Below are 18,126 nucleotides of genomic sequence, written 5' to 3' on the forward strand. Positions count from 1 at the left end.
CCGCTGCAAAAATGGGTCGATTTTATTGCGATGCAGTAGCGATTCGCAGATGTCTGTGAGGTTTTATGCGTTAACTCGTGTGGCACACATACATCGAGCTTCTTCTTGAGACCAGCCTCATGCAAATATTCTAAACGGTTTTTTGTACAATCTTTAGCTCTCAGGAAATAGAAACAGTACATGACGGTCGCAGTCGACAAAGTCCATGATTTATATTTTCAACAATATTGGCCTTTCAGTGCATGATGCATTTCTGACATCGAAATTACTGCAACGGAAACGACGAAACCGACAATGAGCAAGATTGGCACTATTCACATTTTCAGGCGACTGGCTAGCATTTTGCCTTCATCGAAGAAAAACTATGAACGTATTTTTTATACGAAATCTCATCTTTTTAACGCCATCTAGTAGAACCCGATTGGACTTATACAACGCGAGATACAGATAGCTAGAACTATCTATAGGAAGAATAATGGATTTCTTTTCACTTTACTCACTTACTACACAACTCTGATTCTTTAAAACGAAAATGATACTATTTTTTTGGAATTTTTTGAACTGTGCAGGGAATAAAATTATACAGGGTACTTGTACATATATTTCAATCGAAGATTCCTGAGGTCTGAAAAAACACTTTTACCTTTTTTGCTGATTCGATTTTTTCTCTCACTTGAGTAGTAAGTTTAGCTGGCATTTTTCAGTTGACGGGACTTTGATAGAATGTTATATTCCGATAATCATTTCCTTCGATTCCATTTCATTTTCGAGATAACTAAAAGTTAAATTTCTTTATGGATTCTCAACAGCCTGTATCTTCTCAACCGAGTCAAATCGGAAAAAATGGCAAAAGAAAAAAGTGTTTCCTCCTTTGACCTCAGGAATCTTTGGTTTGAATTCATGTACAAGTCAAAGACTTCGTACACATCATTATGGAAACGGAATTCGAGATCTACCAGTACATTATCCAACAATGGAATGAAAATACTCCTTTTGAAATAATATTCGATTGAACCAGCTGGAGTTTTAACTGGGATGATTTGAACTTTAGTAGTTCTGGGTTTGACAAGATTTGAAGATAATTACCCCTAGTTCTCCCATATCTACGCCCTTGCCCCGGAGATGGAAAACAGCGCCCGTCGTCGTTCGCCGAAGACGCTGAACAGCCAATTGACTTTTCCGACGACCTCCCACTCAAACCCGGATAAATCGTTTTAATTTTCCGCTTACTCTCCAATAAATGTTAATGATCTCGTATAAACCGAATTAACTTTCGGCACAATGATGGAAAGAGCAGTTATATATTCATTTTACGGCCTGCCGTTTGCGCCCGTTCGGGATTAGGAAGTCAGAAGCAGACACACGGCCTTAATAGAGTATTACTCAGAGGTGTCCCTTGCACTTCTGCTCTAGAAAAATCACTAGGCAAACCGGAAAATTCGACTCTTCTACTCGAATGCAGCAATATGATCTGTCGTCTGTTGCACTAACTTCTTTTTCTAATTTTGACATACAAAAAGACAATTTTCAAAATTGATCGACGTTATGGAACGTTTACTTTTTGTAACTACACATTTTCCAACTGTAGTTCAGAAAGTTCGATTTAACTAAAGGAAGCAAGTATTTTAGAATAGGAAATTATGATACAAATCATCAGAATTTAAAATGGGATGAAGATATGAATTTCTTAGTGAAAAAATTAAGAGGTATAGCGTATAGATTTAGTCATTCGAAAGAATAACCGATCTACAAGACACCTGCAAATACTTTATGATGCATTGGTACAGTCTCAACTCTTATATGGGATTATTGGATGAAGAGGGGTATTGGATTGTCATAAGAGGAGCTTAGACATCATGTAAAAATTGATTTCAAAAATTATGTACAGAAAAGAGTATACATTCCCTAGTCGAGAAATTTATGAAATATCGAGGGTATTAGATATAAGACAGATTTTTGCGAGTAAGATAATAACGAACGTCTGCCTGGACCTCTCAAAACCCCTTTTTCGCCGAATATCACTTCGTAAACCGAATAAACGTAACTCGTCCGAAAATAGTACGTTGTGCCATTGCGGTAAAAGCCAGTTTTGATGGTGATCTGCCGACGGGTAGCTCTATTTCAAGCTGATAGCCGAAAGGTCTTCTTGCCCTTAAATTTGAGGAATGCAACCGTCTCCTCATGGTACTGGTTGGGACTAATCGTGTAAAGATTTTCAAAAATAGACTTCGGAGGGTTGTTATAGATACTGTTCAATTCCTTCGAGTAATATTTGTGATCTAATAGTCATTCCTTACATATCTCACTTTGGGTCGATCAGGCACCGGTCTCCGGGCAACGCTGCCGGTTTCCAGGAAAAGGGCCACTATGCGCCTTACTAAAGTCCGTGGAACACTTGGATGTTGCGCAGTCTGGTTGTTCGAAAATGATTCCTGATGTAGGTGTCATGAACGGGTTGGTCAGAGAATGTTGCCCACCGTTCACTTATCTCCGGTTGAGATGTTCTTTCAACCCCTGGAAGAGAGGCTTTCCAGAGGTCTCGGAGAATTAATAATTATGTAAATTCACAAAGATGTTATGTGTGAGTCCGGCCCGTCGCTTCAATGGAGAGGTCTTTTTAGTTGACCTTCTTTCTCTAGGGACAGGATTAGTTTACTGGGTTAATAAAAGTCGATTGAAATTTTAAAACTGAATTCAATAAAGAAAAAAATACAAATATCCAAAATTGCAATATCCACGAAATTTCTATATTTTTTGACTCAACGGCCAAAACTTTATGATAAAAAAATGTCTCAAATAATCAGTTATTCAAAAAAAAGAAACAAAATAACCAACTTTGAAATTGGGAGGATCGAACCTACTCAAATAAACTTATTTTCATCGAAAAAGCATTCAAAAATCAACAAATAAAAATAAAAATTAAATAGCCAAAAGACTTGCCCTTATCCCACGATGCTAGGTGAGTATTTTAGGCCCTGCCTAAATCTAGTTTTAATTCCTTCAAACTGTTCACTCGAAACGTGTAATTCCTTTTTTTAATAACTTCACTCCCGATCCGCGAACTCCGAGCTAATCTAATTTATACCTAAACAAATTCCAAAACTTCATCCCAAAAAAACCCTGTTTTACTATTTCTGACCTAATTCAACAGTTCTTAGAGTTAAAACAATTCCTTCTTCCAAAAAAAACTTAAAATTCCTTCAACTCTCTATCATCTACTAAATTTCCTTTATTTCTGATTCAACCTTGAAAAAAATTGCTCTGAAAGAAATTGTTTTAATCTAAGTCCGGTTTCGCGACCGACCTTCTAATTCTAAACCCTTCTCAATAAGAGACCCTAAGCGATACTGACTAAAAAAACTCAAGCCTCATCAATCCTTCATTTTTCGTCAACAGACCCCACCAGCTCAAGCAAATTTTTTTTTTGCTGTCTCAGCTAGAACCATACTTCGAATTTGCCTACAGCCTGACGGATTTTCTGCTGTGTCATATGTGACCAACAAGCATTCACTGAACTTAGATAAGCCAAGATTTCCCCGTATCTAAATATATTTTTCTTATCCGTGAAAAATATATCGATATCACCAACGCAGTGAGACGGTAAGTAATGAAAAGCAATAATCGATAAAGAATATATACTGCTTCCAAGATAAGATCAGTTTACACAAGTCTCGACCGCTCTTCTGAATTTAAACGTATATTCTTTCTGAATAATAATCCCAATAATTTCAATAGTTTCAATAATTTCCGATTTACTAAATAGGGCTACTATTCTTGCCCGGTCAAACTGAGAAATTGGATGTCCCCGCATTTTCCACTGAATATTCTCAATATTATAACTCTTGTTATTCGCTGAAAACTGATTAACTGCGAATACTCCTTCATTCTCCAGAACAAGAAACATTTTTTGCTGGTTTTCATTTAAGTTTGAGTGATACGATAGTGAAGATCAGCGTGACCAGATTTGAATATGGTAAATCTACTAAACTTGCCGCAGAAATCTACTAAACATCTACCAACATCGTTCAGAAATCTACCAAAAATATACTGACATACTTCTTGACAAAATTTAGGCTGCATTATATTTTCACATTATTCAGCATACACTTTATTCTAATGTCTTTTATGGTTAAATTTTACCTCATGAATAGGATATTTGGTACAGATGAGTACAGATTCGAAAATAAAACAAGAAAATTTTTAAAGAAATCGTGAAAGAATGGATCGAATTTTACCTGTGACATCGTGAAAATTATTTCCATGAAACTTCTTTTCCCAAATAACTTAGAATATTGCCAAAGAATTTAATCGCTGGCGAAGATATTCAATAAACCCTATAAAAATAACCAAATACAAAATTCTTTGAACATGAGTGTTCGAGGTACTAGATCAAAGATACGTTTCGAAATTGAAACTCATATACTGATAAAAAAAATTCTCTATGAACTAAAGGTCATCAATAAAATGATTTTGTGATATGAAATGAATATATTCAAATCTGAAATATTCAGTTACTTAATTTTGTCAATGAAATTCCAGTTACATATATTTTTTTCCACTAAATAGAATACCAAATGTGAGATAATGGTATATTTTCAAATGAAGTTCAAACACTATATGTTTTCAATGAGGTTCCCTTTGGATATTCCATTATTCTTCGTATTTATTCTCAGCCGACATCCACCAAAGAAGTTTTATGATTTTATTATGTTCATTAGGTAGGATCTTCTAGAATCACATAGAATGTAGACCTCAATGAACAGTCTAGACATCCGTCTCGGATAGATTTTTAAAACAACTAAAATCTACCAAATGATTTCTTTCTACTAAAAACTTCATGAAATGTGAAAAATCTACTGAAAAAGTAGATTTTCACTAAATCTGGTAATACTGGTGAAGATTCCACGCACAAAAAATTGTCATATTACATTCAACAAGTGGTATATAAAAACAGGCTTTCACGTTTTTTCTCAGATTTGGCAAGATATACATCCGGAAATGGTATCGTATGAGGGATTACTAGAGAGAGGTTGGTAGTACTGATCTCAAACGAAATGAGCTCCAGGGTCACATGTTGATCCCTCCAATTATCGCCCCTGTCCTTATACACCTTCAATTGAAACGAGCAACAAACGCCGTCAACATAGAACGATGTCCGACCCACACCATTGTCCGGATTTCAATTTCCGCCTTTGAAATAACTATCCCGCACACGTGAATATACGGTGTCATCGTCATATTTTCCTTTGTGATACCCTGACGTACATTAGATGGAGTATTCCATTTCCTATGCCGCTAATAGAAAATCTTGGCAGGCAACTTCCACCCAACCTCAGCGCGTGGCGGTGGGAGTGTATCGTTTTGAATCGACGGAAATGAGCTGACGAAAAAATTGCTGCAGAATCGAGGAAGAGGGAGAGTGGGTTGAGGTCCCGATCTCGAGGAAAAACCCGCGCATTTCGCAGATCTGATTTCCTCTTCTTTTGAAGTGGAGACTTGGATCGGTGTACGATTGTTATTATATGGGGTGCAGTGGGAAGCTTTGCAACTTCAAACAGATGGAGATACTGACAACATAACAGTGATAATAATATAATGAAAATGATAACGGACATCCCTCAAGGAAAAGGGCCAACCGAAGGCACATGTTTCGGGCTTTCGGCCCTCATCAGTACAGTGAAAAAGTTGAAGGTTGAACAACACTTGGAGTCAACACGGAGCCAATAGTAGGAACCAGGGCCATCGCCTGACATTTGAACGCCCCGGCAAAATAAAATTTCGCCGCCCTGCTCCGCCTAATTCATAAGAATTTTCTTTAAAAGGAGCCTCCGTTATTCCTCTGAGGCATCTTTTCAATTCCATATGAAATCGTGTTTTTCAATTTGATATCACCTTGTCAAATTTATCAAACGACATTTTGTAGATTTCATCGAAAAACGTCCTGCTTTGTTTAAAAGTACGACGCTCTATTTATAAGACTAAAGTAAAGAGACAAGACAAAAAGTTTTGTTTTATTAACTGACTTTGCGCTCCTACAATTTTGCGCCACGGCAAAATGTCCGGTATGCCGCTCCTGGCGGCGACCCTGATAGGAACCAGCTGCCCTCGTTATCCTTTACACATTTGGTTGAGTAGATCAGAGAGCTACACTCAGACTTGTTCATCTGGACTTTCCCATTTTTGCATTTTGCATGAAGATTCTTCTTTTTTTTTGTTTTGTAATACTTTTAATTATTATCACATATTTGTTGTAGTTTTGAGCCCGGCACTTTTCATCATTTTTTTGGATGAGATCATAAAGGAAAAGATTGGATAGGTGGAAGAACGAGGATGTTAGGAGAGACTTGAAGATAGAGTCAATGGAGGATTATGTGGGAGAAAGACAGATAGGATGGTGGGGTCACTCGATTAGAATGGAAGAAGAGAGACCTGGAAGACAGATATGGTAGGCGAGAGTGGACAAGAAAAGACCAAGACTAAGTTGGGACGATATGGTTGCGCAGGAAATCACGACAAGAGGGAAAAACATCACAGAAGCTAAAGCGTTGACGGCAAACAGGAAAGACTGGAGAGAATTCGTCAAGTCCAAAAGTTGATAGAATTGTATAAATGTTTTTGACTCAAACACCGAAAGGTATCAATGGGATTTTGATTATATATATACATATTTGTTGTTTCTGCACTCGGATGTCACGCAGGTAGCTATAGCTGTCTAGGTGTTGAAGTGGGTTGTTCCCCAAAAACTCATTGGGGCTGCCTATACGAAAAACACAAATGGGCGGCTGGTTTCTGTTGTTGACTCCGTTTGTTAGTTGTTTTCCTCCAAGTGTTATTCATCTTTACACTTTTTCACCGTATTGATGAGAGCCAAAAGCCCGAAACACGTGTCTAAAAAGCTTATTTATCCACTTATGTGATCGTTAGTTTTTCGTTTTATACTATAGTAGAAAATATTCAAGTATTTAAACATAGGGAAGATATGTACATATAGCTGAAGAAAAGAAGCTCAAAATAATACAGTGAGTTCGACTTCGATATCTTTAGTTTATTCAAGAAATATTCTATAAAACGAGCAAATGAAATAGCTTGGCATTATAAAATAGATACATTCCTGTCTGAACCTCGTGTTGATAGTTATGAAGCTATTTTAGAATGGTGGTGAACGAAAATGCTTTTCTAAGCATGGCCAAAGATTTTTTTATTATCGCCAGGTCGCCAACATCTTTAGCTATAGTTGAAAACAATTTACCACAGTGGCTCTGACAGTTACAAAAACTCGCAATAGATTATGCGACAAATCCATAAGATGCCTCATGTGCTTTAGATCCTGGAAGGAGAATTATGTAATCAAACTGTGCATGGAGGATTCTGAATACTAAAAAATCGTATTTTCTCATAGATCAATTTCGTTCTGTAATGAATTATAGTGATTAAATTTGTGTTTCCATTTTCAAATAGTAGATTCTTTTCTACCAAAAATTTTAATAAATAAAAGTGCTTTTTACAAGGTTCTTTCTCATTTCATCATTTCATTATTGATGTGACACTACACAACAAAACTGCTAAAAATCGAGTAGCTTGATAGAATTCAAGTACTTGATAAATAAATACTTGACTTGATATTGAAAAACTACTACTTGATTTGATTTCAAGTCAAGTGAAGTCAAGACGTGAATCTCTGGTGGGAAGTGTTGATTTCCTTCTTCCATTAGAAGAAAACGGTGGTTGAAGCGCGTCCAGATCTCCAAAAGTTTATGAAGATGCTATTCTAGGTGAAATAACGTACCGTGATACATTCCGTCGCTTGAGAGTTAGTGATTTCGATGTTGATGACCGACCACGTGAAAGAAGGCCAAAAACCTTGAAAGACGGTAAGTTGGAGAGGATCCGTGCCAAAGGCAAGAAGAGCTTTCTTCTGCATTTACCCGCCAAGCGTTTCCTTGCGTTCGAAATCTTTCAAAAACAGGGAACTTGAGTTCCTTATGAATTGAAGCCAAGGGTCCAGTTGAACGTAGTTTTCTCAGCAAGTGCCTCCGCAGCAAGAAAAGGAAGAGTTTACCCAATCCCATCGTCACAAGTTATGAAAAATGGATCTGTTACAGCAACCCAAGGAAAATAAAGTCATGGGGACTGCTCGGTCATGCTTCTACGTCGTCGTCCTCACCGAATATTCACGCTGCGAGGATAATGCTGTGTATTTGGCAGTACCAGTACTAGGGAACGGTATCGACTTCAATCTATGCGATTAAGCCGTGTGCACTGCACGAAAAACGGTCACAATACGAGCCGAGGCATGATAAAGTTGTTCTACAGCATGACAACTCTCGGCCTCACGTTGCCAAACCCGTTAAAACTTATCGGGAAACTCTCAAATGAGAAGTCCTACCCCACAAGCCGTATTCCCCAGATATTGCGCCGTCAGATTATTACTTGTGTCGGGTTGATAGCTCATGGTCTGGCTCAACAGTTCCACTAACATGAAAACATCAATAAAATTTCGCCGACCTGCATTGCCTTATTTAACTGAATTTTCTTTGAAGGAGCCTCTGTTATTCCTCTCAGGCATCATTTCAATTTCATATGAAATCCTCTTTTTCAACTTAAAATCACGTTGTCAAATTTATCAAAGGAGGTTTTGTCGATTTCATCAAAAAACGTCCTGAATTGTTTAAAAGTACGATGCTCCATTCGTCAATAGTAAAAAGACGACGTAGTACTCAAAGGTGAATTTTGGTGTCTATTTGTATTTCCATATCTATAATTGAGAACGCCTATTTGATCAAAAAAAAAAATTGGCTCTTGGAAGTATACTACTGAAAAAACATTTTTGCGTCAAAAAGTAAAAGACTAGTGTCTTGTTTTATCAACTGACTTTGCGCCCCTACAATTTAGCGCCCCGGCAAAATGTCCGGTTTGCCGATCCTGGCGACGGACCTGTCTCTACCAGAAAGATAGAAAAAAGTTGTACTTAATAATGGGCAATATTTGGAATGATTCATTGGTAACCATTTTTTCACAATAAACTTGCAGCAGGAAGTTAATTCAGCACCTTATAATATAGTGTGTTGCTATTCAGATCACCTCGCACAAAAAATATCTTTTTCACTCAATAAAACTATCAATTATACTCACATAAGAGCGTTATCTGAAAAAAACCTCAACAATTCAAAAAAATCATTATCCCAACAGAACTGGTCATCAGTTTATGAGTGTGATCAAAAAACCATTAATGAACAATTTAATATATTTCACGATATTTATCTTGAACACTTCAATAACAGCTGTCCTCTAATGAAAAATCCAATAAAATCTAAAAAACACAAACCAAAACACAACAATACTGAATTTCAACAAACGAAACATGAGTTAGATATATTATTTATACTGAGCACTAAAAATAAAGAATTCTGGAATGAATACATAATAACAAAACAAAAATATGATAAACTGCTCAGCAAAAACAAAACTGACAACTTCGGAAAACTCATAGAAAATTCAGACAATAAAAATAAGAAAATCTGGTCCATTGTACATTCTCTACATAAAAACAATTATGATACCCAAATTCCTAGGAAACGAAACGTGGAAAATTTAGCAAATGAATTTAATGAATACATCTTGAATGCTGCTACCATACAAGAATGCATTCTGTTTATACATAAGAAAAATGAATTATTTGAACAATACAAGAATCTGAAAGAAAGATATGAAACTAGAACACAGAATTATAACTATCCCAAATATAGACTTACAACAACCCAACAACAAGCAGAATACAGATGTCTACTATTATACAATCATCTACCAAATGAAACAAAGAACATCACAAACTACAAAATATTTAAGAAGAAAATATTCTCGATGTTAATGAATATGGAACCCTATTGCCCACAAGATTATTTAGGAAATAACTAGAAAATATACTACTTTTTTTGACACTATTTCATTTCATTTTGTGAACTTGAGACGATTCTGAAATAAAGAGTATTTATTATTATTATTATTATTATTATTCTAACCATTTCAAAGTAAATCATTTTTATGACTGAATGAGCTAGCGCCCAAAAACCCCTCTGTGCTTTCCCATTTTTTCCTTTACCTAATCAATCCATTCATAATGCACCCTAACCCCGGATTTTTGTCAAATCGCATTCCCTTGATCACTTCCTGATAATCCCGTTTCCGGAACAAGATGAGCGCCGAAGTTTGTCAGTTAATCTTTCCCTTAAGCCTCCAAAAGGGCGCCAGCTAATGAATTATAAGTTGTTTACACTCAAAACCATAAGGAAATTCGTAATCTTCGGAACAATTGAAGCTCCCCCACTGCCACGGCCTGCTCAAAGTTAAATATTGGATGTGTAACGGTTCAAGTTCACACAGGTGAAGCGGTGTGGCGCAAGAGCTGAAACGGAATATTTCAGTGGGGATTCCGTTAGGATAGCGGATTAATTTATTAAATAGGTTTCGTGAATTCAATTTGTTCGAAATTAAATCTTGATTCGGAAGGAAGATGTTCGCTAATCTGACTACGTCTATGAGAACTTGTAACAGATGCGGCGGCTTCGAATACTGCCTCAAATTTATCGAGTTCAATAAATACTAGAATACACATTTCTTAAGTATTATAAGTTCAGTAGATATATACATGTGGGATCCGAATTCTTAACACCCAACTGAATGATACGCTACTGACTTTACGAGACGAAAACTACGCGATCGATCCTAAAACGGTGGACCATGCAGTTCTTATCGATATAGGGAGACGTAAGGGGAAGAGGTACTTGAGACTTGAGACTGGGGTACGATACAATATAGGAACGAGGGTGGAATTCGACGTTAGAGAATAGACGGACATAGTTGGTATTCGATGTTAGAGATTAGACAGAAAAGGTTAAAGAATTCGACGTGATAGACGCATATGATTCTACGTGAAATATATTAGACGCAGTTAGTTAGATAATTCGACGTTAGATATAGACGGATCTACTAGAATAATCAGACAATAGACGAAAGTTCAGTGGCTGTACATTCAATTGAAGTTGAATTGTACATAGTGTAAATAAACAAAAGTTGAGTACCGGCGGCCTTTTTTATATAAACCCTACATACATTTCACCTGGAAAAAATTCCGAACTCAATGAAACTTCTAGAGGTTGTTTGAGGGTGCTGTGAGATGACTCTGTCAAGTTATCCAACACGAAGATCCTGTGCTTACATGAGGAGGGCCGAAGAACCTCAACATTTTCGGACTTTTTTCGGTTTTTGCTCATAACTTCTGAACTGATGAATTTTCTATCAAAACGTCCATTTTCAAAGTTGTAGAGCATTAAATTCTCTACAATTTAGTATTCACAAACTTTTTCGTAAACCCAATATCAATTGAGATAAACTCAGCTGAAGCTTTCTTTAACTCAGAAGTGTAGTTATGAATGTTTAACCCACTATCACATATCGGCTTAAAAATCACGTTTTTGTGTCAGATTTATAGTGTTTCAAGCTGGAGAAGGTTAGAACTTCCATCGCACCGCTCTATAATTCAAATAAACTATTCATCCGATTTAGTCCGTTGAGGTAACAAGAGGAAGAAAAATCAATAGTATCCTAGATTCTTTAAGGGCACTCTCGGGTGACATTGAAACTCCAGAAGCACACATAAGTATCTAAAAATACTTAGGATGTGAGATTATCGATTTGTTTTTCTTTTGGTGTCTACACAACCGAAATCTGATGACCAGCTCATTTGTTAAATGCGTTTCAGTAGAGTGCAATCCAGTGGGGACACTTGGAAATACTGATATGTTGTGAGGGATACTCAATAGACCATCTGCGACAATTTCGTTTCAAAGATATTAAATTTTCTAAATTCATTTTTGATGAGACACCTTATATATGAATATTTTTCATTTCTTTCGACATTTAATTCTTTTTGTGTACATTGTATGATTGTATTTACGTCATATATAGAGTGTTCCATCAAAGACACACCAACACTTCTTTATATCTCTTAGACTAATTGATTTCTTATTAAATGGTACAACCTATACTTATATGACATGATTACAATTATATCATTAACACGAAATTAATTAAATTTCGAAATAAATGAGAGATTAGTTTATATAAGTTGTCCCATCGAAAAAATGAAGTCGAAGTACTCCAAATGAAAATTAAATGAATGACATTTGAAACAAAAACCGATAAGGAGATCCTTTTCAACAAATCTGCGGCTAAAAAACTGCATTGAAAAATAAAGGGTATCTTATTTGAGATACACCAACTCTCCTTTTTATCTCTAAAATGGCAATTAATTTCTACGATTTGTTATGAGTACCATATAAATCATAAAAATTCTAGAATTTTTTGAATATCTGATATAGCGTAATTTTTCAGAAACGCCCCACTAGAGAATGAATTAACATATCTTTGACCTTATTTTTTCGAAAAAAAAATGGGGTTTCTTGGAGTGTTTTTCTGTAAGTCTAATGCCTGCCACTCACGAGGCGTTTTTTCGAACGTTTGGAAGCAGGCGTTCAAGAGATTCCAGTCGGGCAGTCAAGTTCATTCTCTGATTAACAGTCGTGCGGTCGTGTCCCGAGCTGCCGGACTGTAAAATTATCCGAACGCTCGAACATGGTAGCATCGTGAGTGGCCGCCTTTATAGTTCTCGAGATGCTCGCAGTAAGCATCGAATTTGGGACACCTGTACACCGACGAATTGACATGACAATGAGAATTGATCTGCCGAAAAATTTATTCTTACGGAAATGTCCCACTGGACTGGAGCACGCTGTATAATCCAGTATCAGGCCATTTTACTCATTCATCTTTATTGTTCATGCCAAATGAACGTTTGTTTTATTCCTTAATTTTTCGGTGAAATGTGAGCTTGTACTGTGGAATTGAGAAAATTCTTAATTTCAATTTAATGCGTTTGATTTGTCAGCTGTGGCGTTTGTTGCCTCTGTTTTTCTTTTCATTTTCATAGGGAAATGAAAACACATTTACCGTAATAAGTCAGTCTGGAGATAGCATCTGTAGTGAATGTGCTCACTATAGATGCTATCTCCAGACTGACTGCATCCAAAATCTATATTACGTTAATTAACGTCCTTCTTTGATATCGGTCGAATCCTGAAAATTATTATTTTCTTGATTCATTCATTCATTTTCTTTAATTTCGGCAATTGTTTTCTGCTTCCTGAGTTTTAGTTATATCGAAGCTAATTTCGATACATAGTATCCAGTGACGGCTCGTGCCCTCGAGATGTGGGTCGGCCACACTCCGGAAAATTACGAACGTATATATCAAATTTATTAAAATTCATTAGTTCCAAAAAATGAAGTGATGAAATGTTATAATTAAATCCAGAATTTCACAACAAAGCCGTTTCATTGAGGAATTATCCGTGAGCTGAATTTCGGAATCTATTTTACGTTTTCGACGTCTAGCACTCGGTGGCATTACTTCTGGGAGTTTTTCTACTTCGGAATATAAGCGAATGAAATACTCATCTTCTGTGCGAAATTTTTTCAGAGTCGATAATAAAGAAGTGATTCTGGCGTTGCAATAAGTTATATATGATAACTTATGCTGGATTATAGAAAAAACGGGATCTGTGTATGTAAAATAAAATTAAAAGAGTGGAGAATGAACAAAAATTCGAAATCATTCAACATTTTCCTCAGACCGGTAGCTTCACGTATTGTAATATCATCCCATTCATCTAAATTGTCGCTGATATGATCAAAAACTTCAATTAATTCTTATCTCTTATCGAATATTGTTTTTACAGCGCGAGATTTGAAATTCCAATGAGTTTCCGAGCTAGAGGGTAATCTTTTTTTGCAAATTTCGTCTAGAATATTAGTGCGTTTACTTGATTCAGTGAAAAACGACGAAAATCCTGAAAGATTCGAAAAAAACACGCTATACTCATTGATTTTCTTGGTCGAATCTTGTAACACTAAATTCAATTTATGTGCATAACAGTGCGTGAATAGTGCTTGAGGAGCAATTGTTTTTATTCGCGCTTGTAACCCATTAATTTCCCCCGCCATCACAGCTGCCCCGTCATATGTTTGACCTACTAATTTAGTCGCTAAATTGAAATCTTTAAAATTGTCCAACAAGGTATTGAAAATATCATTCGCGGTTCGACCTTTACTAACATCGAAAAAACCCCAAAATCGTTCGGATATTTTACCTTCTCGAACGAAGCGGAAAATTACTGACATCTGACAAAAACATTTAACATCCGTTGTTTCGTCTATTTCCCAAGAAAAGCACGCAGAATTATTTATTTCCTCGCGAATTTTCTCCCTCGAAATTACAGAACTTTTGAAATCAGGATGTTTTCGAAGTTAGGAATATATTAATTATATTTTCATGATCAGAAAATCAATACCTAACTACTATCGAACGGCATAAATAAGTTCTTTTCTGATTGAGATGTAATATCCCATAATTAACCATTCATTTGAATATATAAATTATATTTTCATGATCTGAAAATCAATAGCTACTATCGAACGGCATAAATGAGTTCTTTTCTGATTAAGACATAATGTCTCATAATTCAATAAAAATATAAATAAATACATAAATTAACCATTCATTTAATTATCAAATATTTGAAATAAACTGTGAAAAGTTGCTGCTTGACGCTCTGCAATACGATAACCGGCCAGCCGACCCTGTGTATTGGGAAGCGACCTTACATCGAGTTGTTGTGCCGTTCTATTGAGTGGTCGTATTCTGGGCGTATGTCGTAGTATCTTTTCCTTTACGTAGCGCTCTCGGTAGCGCTGGTTCCGCCATCGGCTCTTGGCCGACCTAACGTGATGAGATGCTTTCAGTGACATTCCAGGGGTTGCAATTGTATAATTGTAACATTTGTGTTACATTTCAGACCTAATGTTACGGTGTTACGTACAATTCTGGAATAACCTGTTTGGGGTGATGTTACGAAAAGTAACCATTTACGATTGTGGTTTGTTACAATTTATGAAAGGGAATAACAACGCTGGATGCTTTGGAAATCGAATATTAGGTGGGTCCGAAAGAAAATATTGGCCGGTATAAGCTATATTTTCCTGTTCTGAGTGGAAATATTCATTACCGAGGGAATTTGGATATCGAAATCGATAACTCCGATTGAGTTTGAATGAATTGAATATCTAGAATTATTTTCTATTTCCTGATAATTTTTGGGTCGGCCCGGCCGACCCTGCCGACCCTGACGAGCCGTCACTGATAGTATCGATTTTGACTTGTTACCAGTGGCGTGGTTTATAAAAACCTCAAGGATAATTGTAACCCTTCTAACTCTAACAGCATCATCGCCAGAATTCTTCGTGTCCATGAGATCTAGTTTGTCTAGCTCGATCACTCTGTTCATGGTCATTGGAAATCCAAGCTCCAGCTCAACTAAACTTGCTGATAAAGGTAAGATTAATATTCTTATCGTTGATTGTGTACATTTATCTGTTCATTTGTGTTGGGAAATATTTCAGAATTTCCAAAATATATTTATATATTATATTTTATAATTTAAATTTTTTTATAACTTTTTTTTCTACTAAATTAAATCGAACTGAACAACACTTCAGAATTAAAATTCTGAATTCTACCCAACATCTATTGAAACACCTTCTCCAAGAAAAAAATGACAAATTAGTCTTATCACGTGACAAGGTGCTGAAACCGAAAACAAATTACTCAAAATGGAAAGCTTGTCATCGCCGAGCCACGTTCGAGTAAGAAACTCCAGAACAAGAAACTGGAAAATGTGTTACTTCCAGTCGCCGAGGCAATATCCAGCTGGAAGACAGGGCACGTTTCACATAATTCTTGAAAGCATACATTATACTGTTGGGTGTACGTAATGCGAACCACATAATGAGACTTCTCATAGTTTGACCCAATTCCCTATCTTTTGGTTCTATAATTTGGCACCCGCGAACTTCGTCGACTTGCTTCATTTTCCACAACTTCGTTTTTTCCGAATATTTTATCGAATAAGGGATGGCAATATTAACAGCTTCATCTCTCGAGGTCAGTTGAGGAATTTTTCAGTTTAGAGGTGCTGTTATACAATCTTTGCATGCAGAAAGGTATGAGGAAACAGTACCAAAGCCTATATATTAACTCGTATAATCTCCGTTGTATCTAGAAATTTGGTTGAGGTATTATACAAAAGAAATTAGAGATTCATTGGGTAATCTGAGAGAAGTCCTGTAAACGCTTTATCTTTGAGAAATAGGGTATTTCTTGTAGTCCTACTTTTTTGTGATGATTATACCAGTTTATCGAGTCTTTATTAATCTTCGCAAATTGTACCCAGGGCTGGCGTTAGGGGTGAAACAGTGAAGCGACTGTTTCAGGCGACTCTTTTCGATGGGCGGCAATTTAGCCCAGTTTGTGGCCGCCCTCTCGTATTTCTGAAAAAATATAGTCTTGATGCTTAAAAACAACATGAGGTTGGTCCGCTTTGCTGCGTTCATCAACATTCCCTGCAATAAAAATCTCCAAACCGATTCACTAAGCCGCCTTGTTCAATAAATAACACATGGCAACCCAACCAATATAAGCAGCATTGACTATTACCCTAATTGAATGAGGGATGGAATATATTTCAAAAAGACGAAAAACAACACTCCGAATTACGTGGAAGTTGTTTACACATTCAACATATGGAAAATTGCTACGATTCTGAATTCAAAACTAGTTACTAATAAATGCTAAATGTTTTCAGCGGAACATATGTTTTTAATCCCATTTAGTTTTCGAAGCTTTGCATGCCTGACCACGCTTTGTATCTTGTGGTGTAATAGGTCGTATGTGATCGATTGTGAATGTGAGAATTAGATATATTACTTACGCATTGTTTATCGGCGTCGAAGAAATCCAGGAATTTATTGTAGGTAAAAATGTCCGAAAAACAAAGAAACCCAGTGGAAACGACTTTAGAAAGTAAACGATTAGCAAAATCGCTAGAGAAATCAAAAATGGCGAATTATCATCGAGGCAGGTTATGTTTTTTGTTGAAGGGGGGGTTTATTGATACTTTTTCAGCACGGGCATAAAAATATTCTTTGCTTCAGGCGTCAAAATTGCTCGCGCCGACCCTGATTTTACGAAAACATTATGATCATTTATCCATCACAGCTCACTTACTGGACCTTCATAATAATTTTTATTTTCCTGAGGGGAAGAGAGAATTATTTTAACACTTTCTCTAGAATACGTATAGCAGATAGACAAAAACTACAAGAAAAGTTGTAATACTGGACCAAAGTTCTTTTTAACAGTTTTCTTAATTACAAGTGGTCCTCCAAGAAAAAAGTTGTGGAGGAAAGAAGCGGGCACTGTTCCAGAAAAAATATCACTTCGTAAATTTGCATTCAAAATTAGCATATCACAATATAAAATCTTTAAGTTGAACATCTTGTGAAGGGAAGATGCTATGAAAAAAAAAACAACTAAAACACCCTGTATCTCGAGAACAAAGCGTTTGCTGATCTATGTTCATGGAACTTTTTACTCTTAAAATAATCCGAGTAATCTGCAATTTTGGTTTGTACATATAATTTAGAAACACACTGTAATATCTTATCGGTTGCAACCGGTACGTGTAGTTAGTCTGTAGTTTCTTGCTTGCAGTTTTGGTGAAGCGGTTATACACGTGGTGAGTTTGAAAATTCAATAATTTCGTTGAACTATAAGGCACTCTTGAGGACAAATTGCATTATTAAATACAAAAATTCCGAAACGTGCGTCTGTCTTTATGTTAATTCAGTTGTTCAATTTGTTAACCGTTTACTCAATTTGTAAGTTTTAGTCATTTTGAATTTTCTTCTGATTGATTATTAAATATGTCTTTTTTAAAATTGGAATATATTCCAAGACAAAAATAAACTAAATATATCATACAGATATATTATTGTGAAGGAACAAAGTTGTCAAATTATTTGATTTATATTAAATATCCTTTATCAAGAAGACTCATTAAACTTTTGTAACCATTTCAAATGTTTTTTCTGATTATTCCTAATATTCTATTAGAGAGGATAGAAACGTATGAATGAGTTAGAGTGTTTCTTATTTGATTCTGGATATTGAAGAGG

The 18,126-nt window shown here is 36.0% G+C and overlaps 1 protein-coding gene across 1 annotated transcript in view; it reads right to left on the reverse strand.

Moving 5' to 3' along the window:
* Positions 1-18,126, reverse strand: part of LOC123683792 (carbonic anhydrase-related protein 10-like) — a 315,162-nt gene that overhangs the window by 19,478 nt on the left and 277,558 nt on the right. The gene's annotated exons all lie outside the window — the stretch shown is intronic.

This window comes from Harmonia axyridis, chromosome 7 (genome assembly GCF_914767665.1).
Source record: "Harmonia axyridis chromosome 7, icHarAxyr1.1, whole genome shotgun sequence".
In the NCBI taxonomy this organism is placed as follows: domain Eukaryota; kingdom Metazoa; phylum Arthropoda; class Insecta; order Coleoptera; family Coccinellidae; genus Harmonia; species Harmonia axyridis.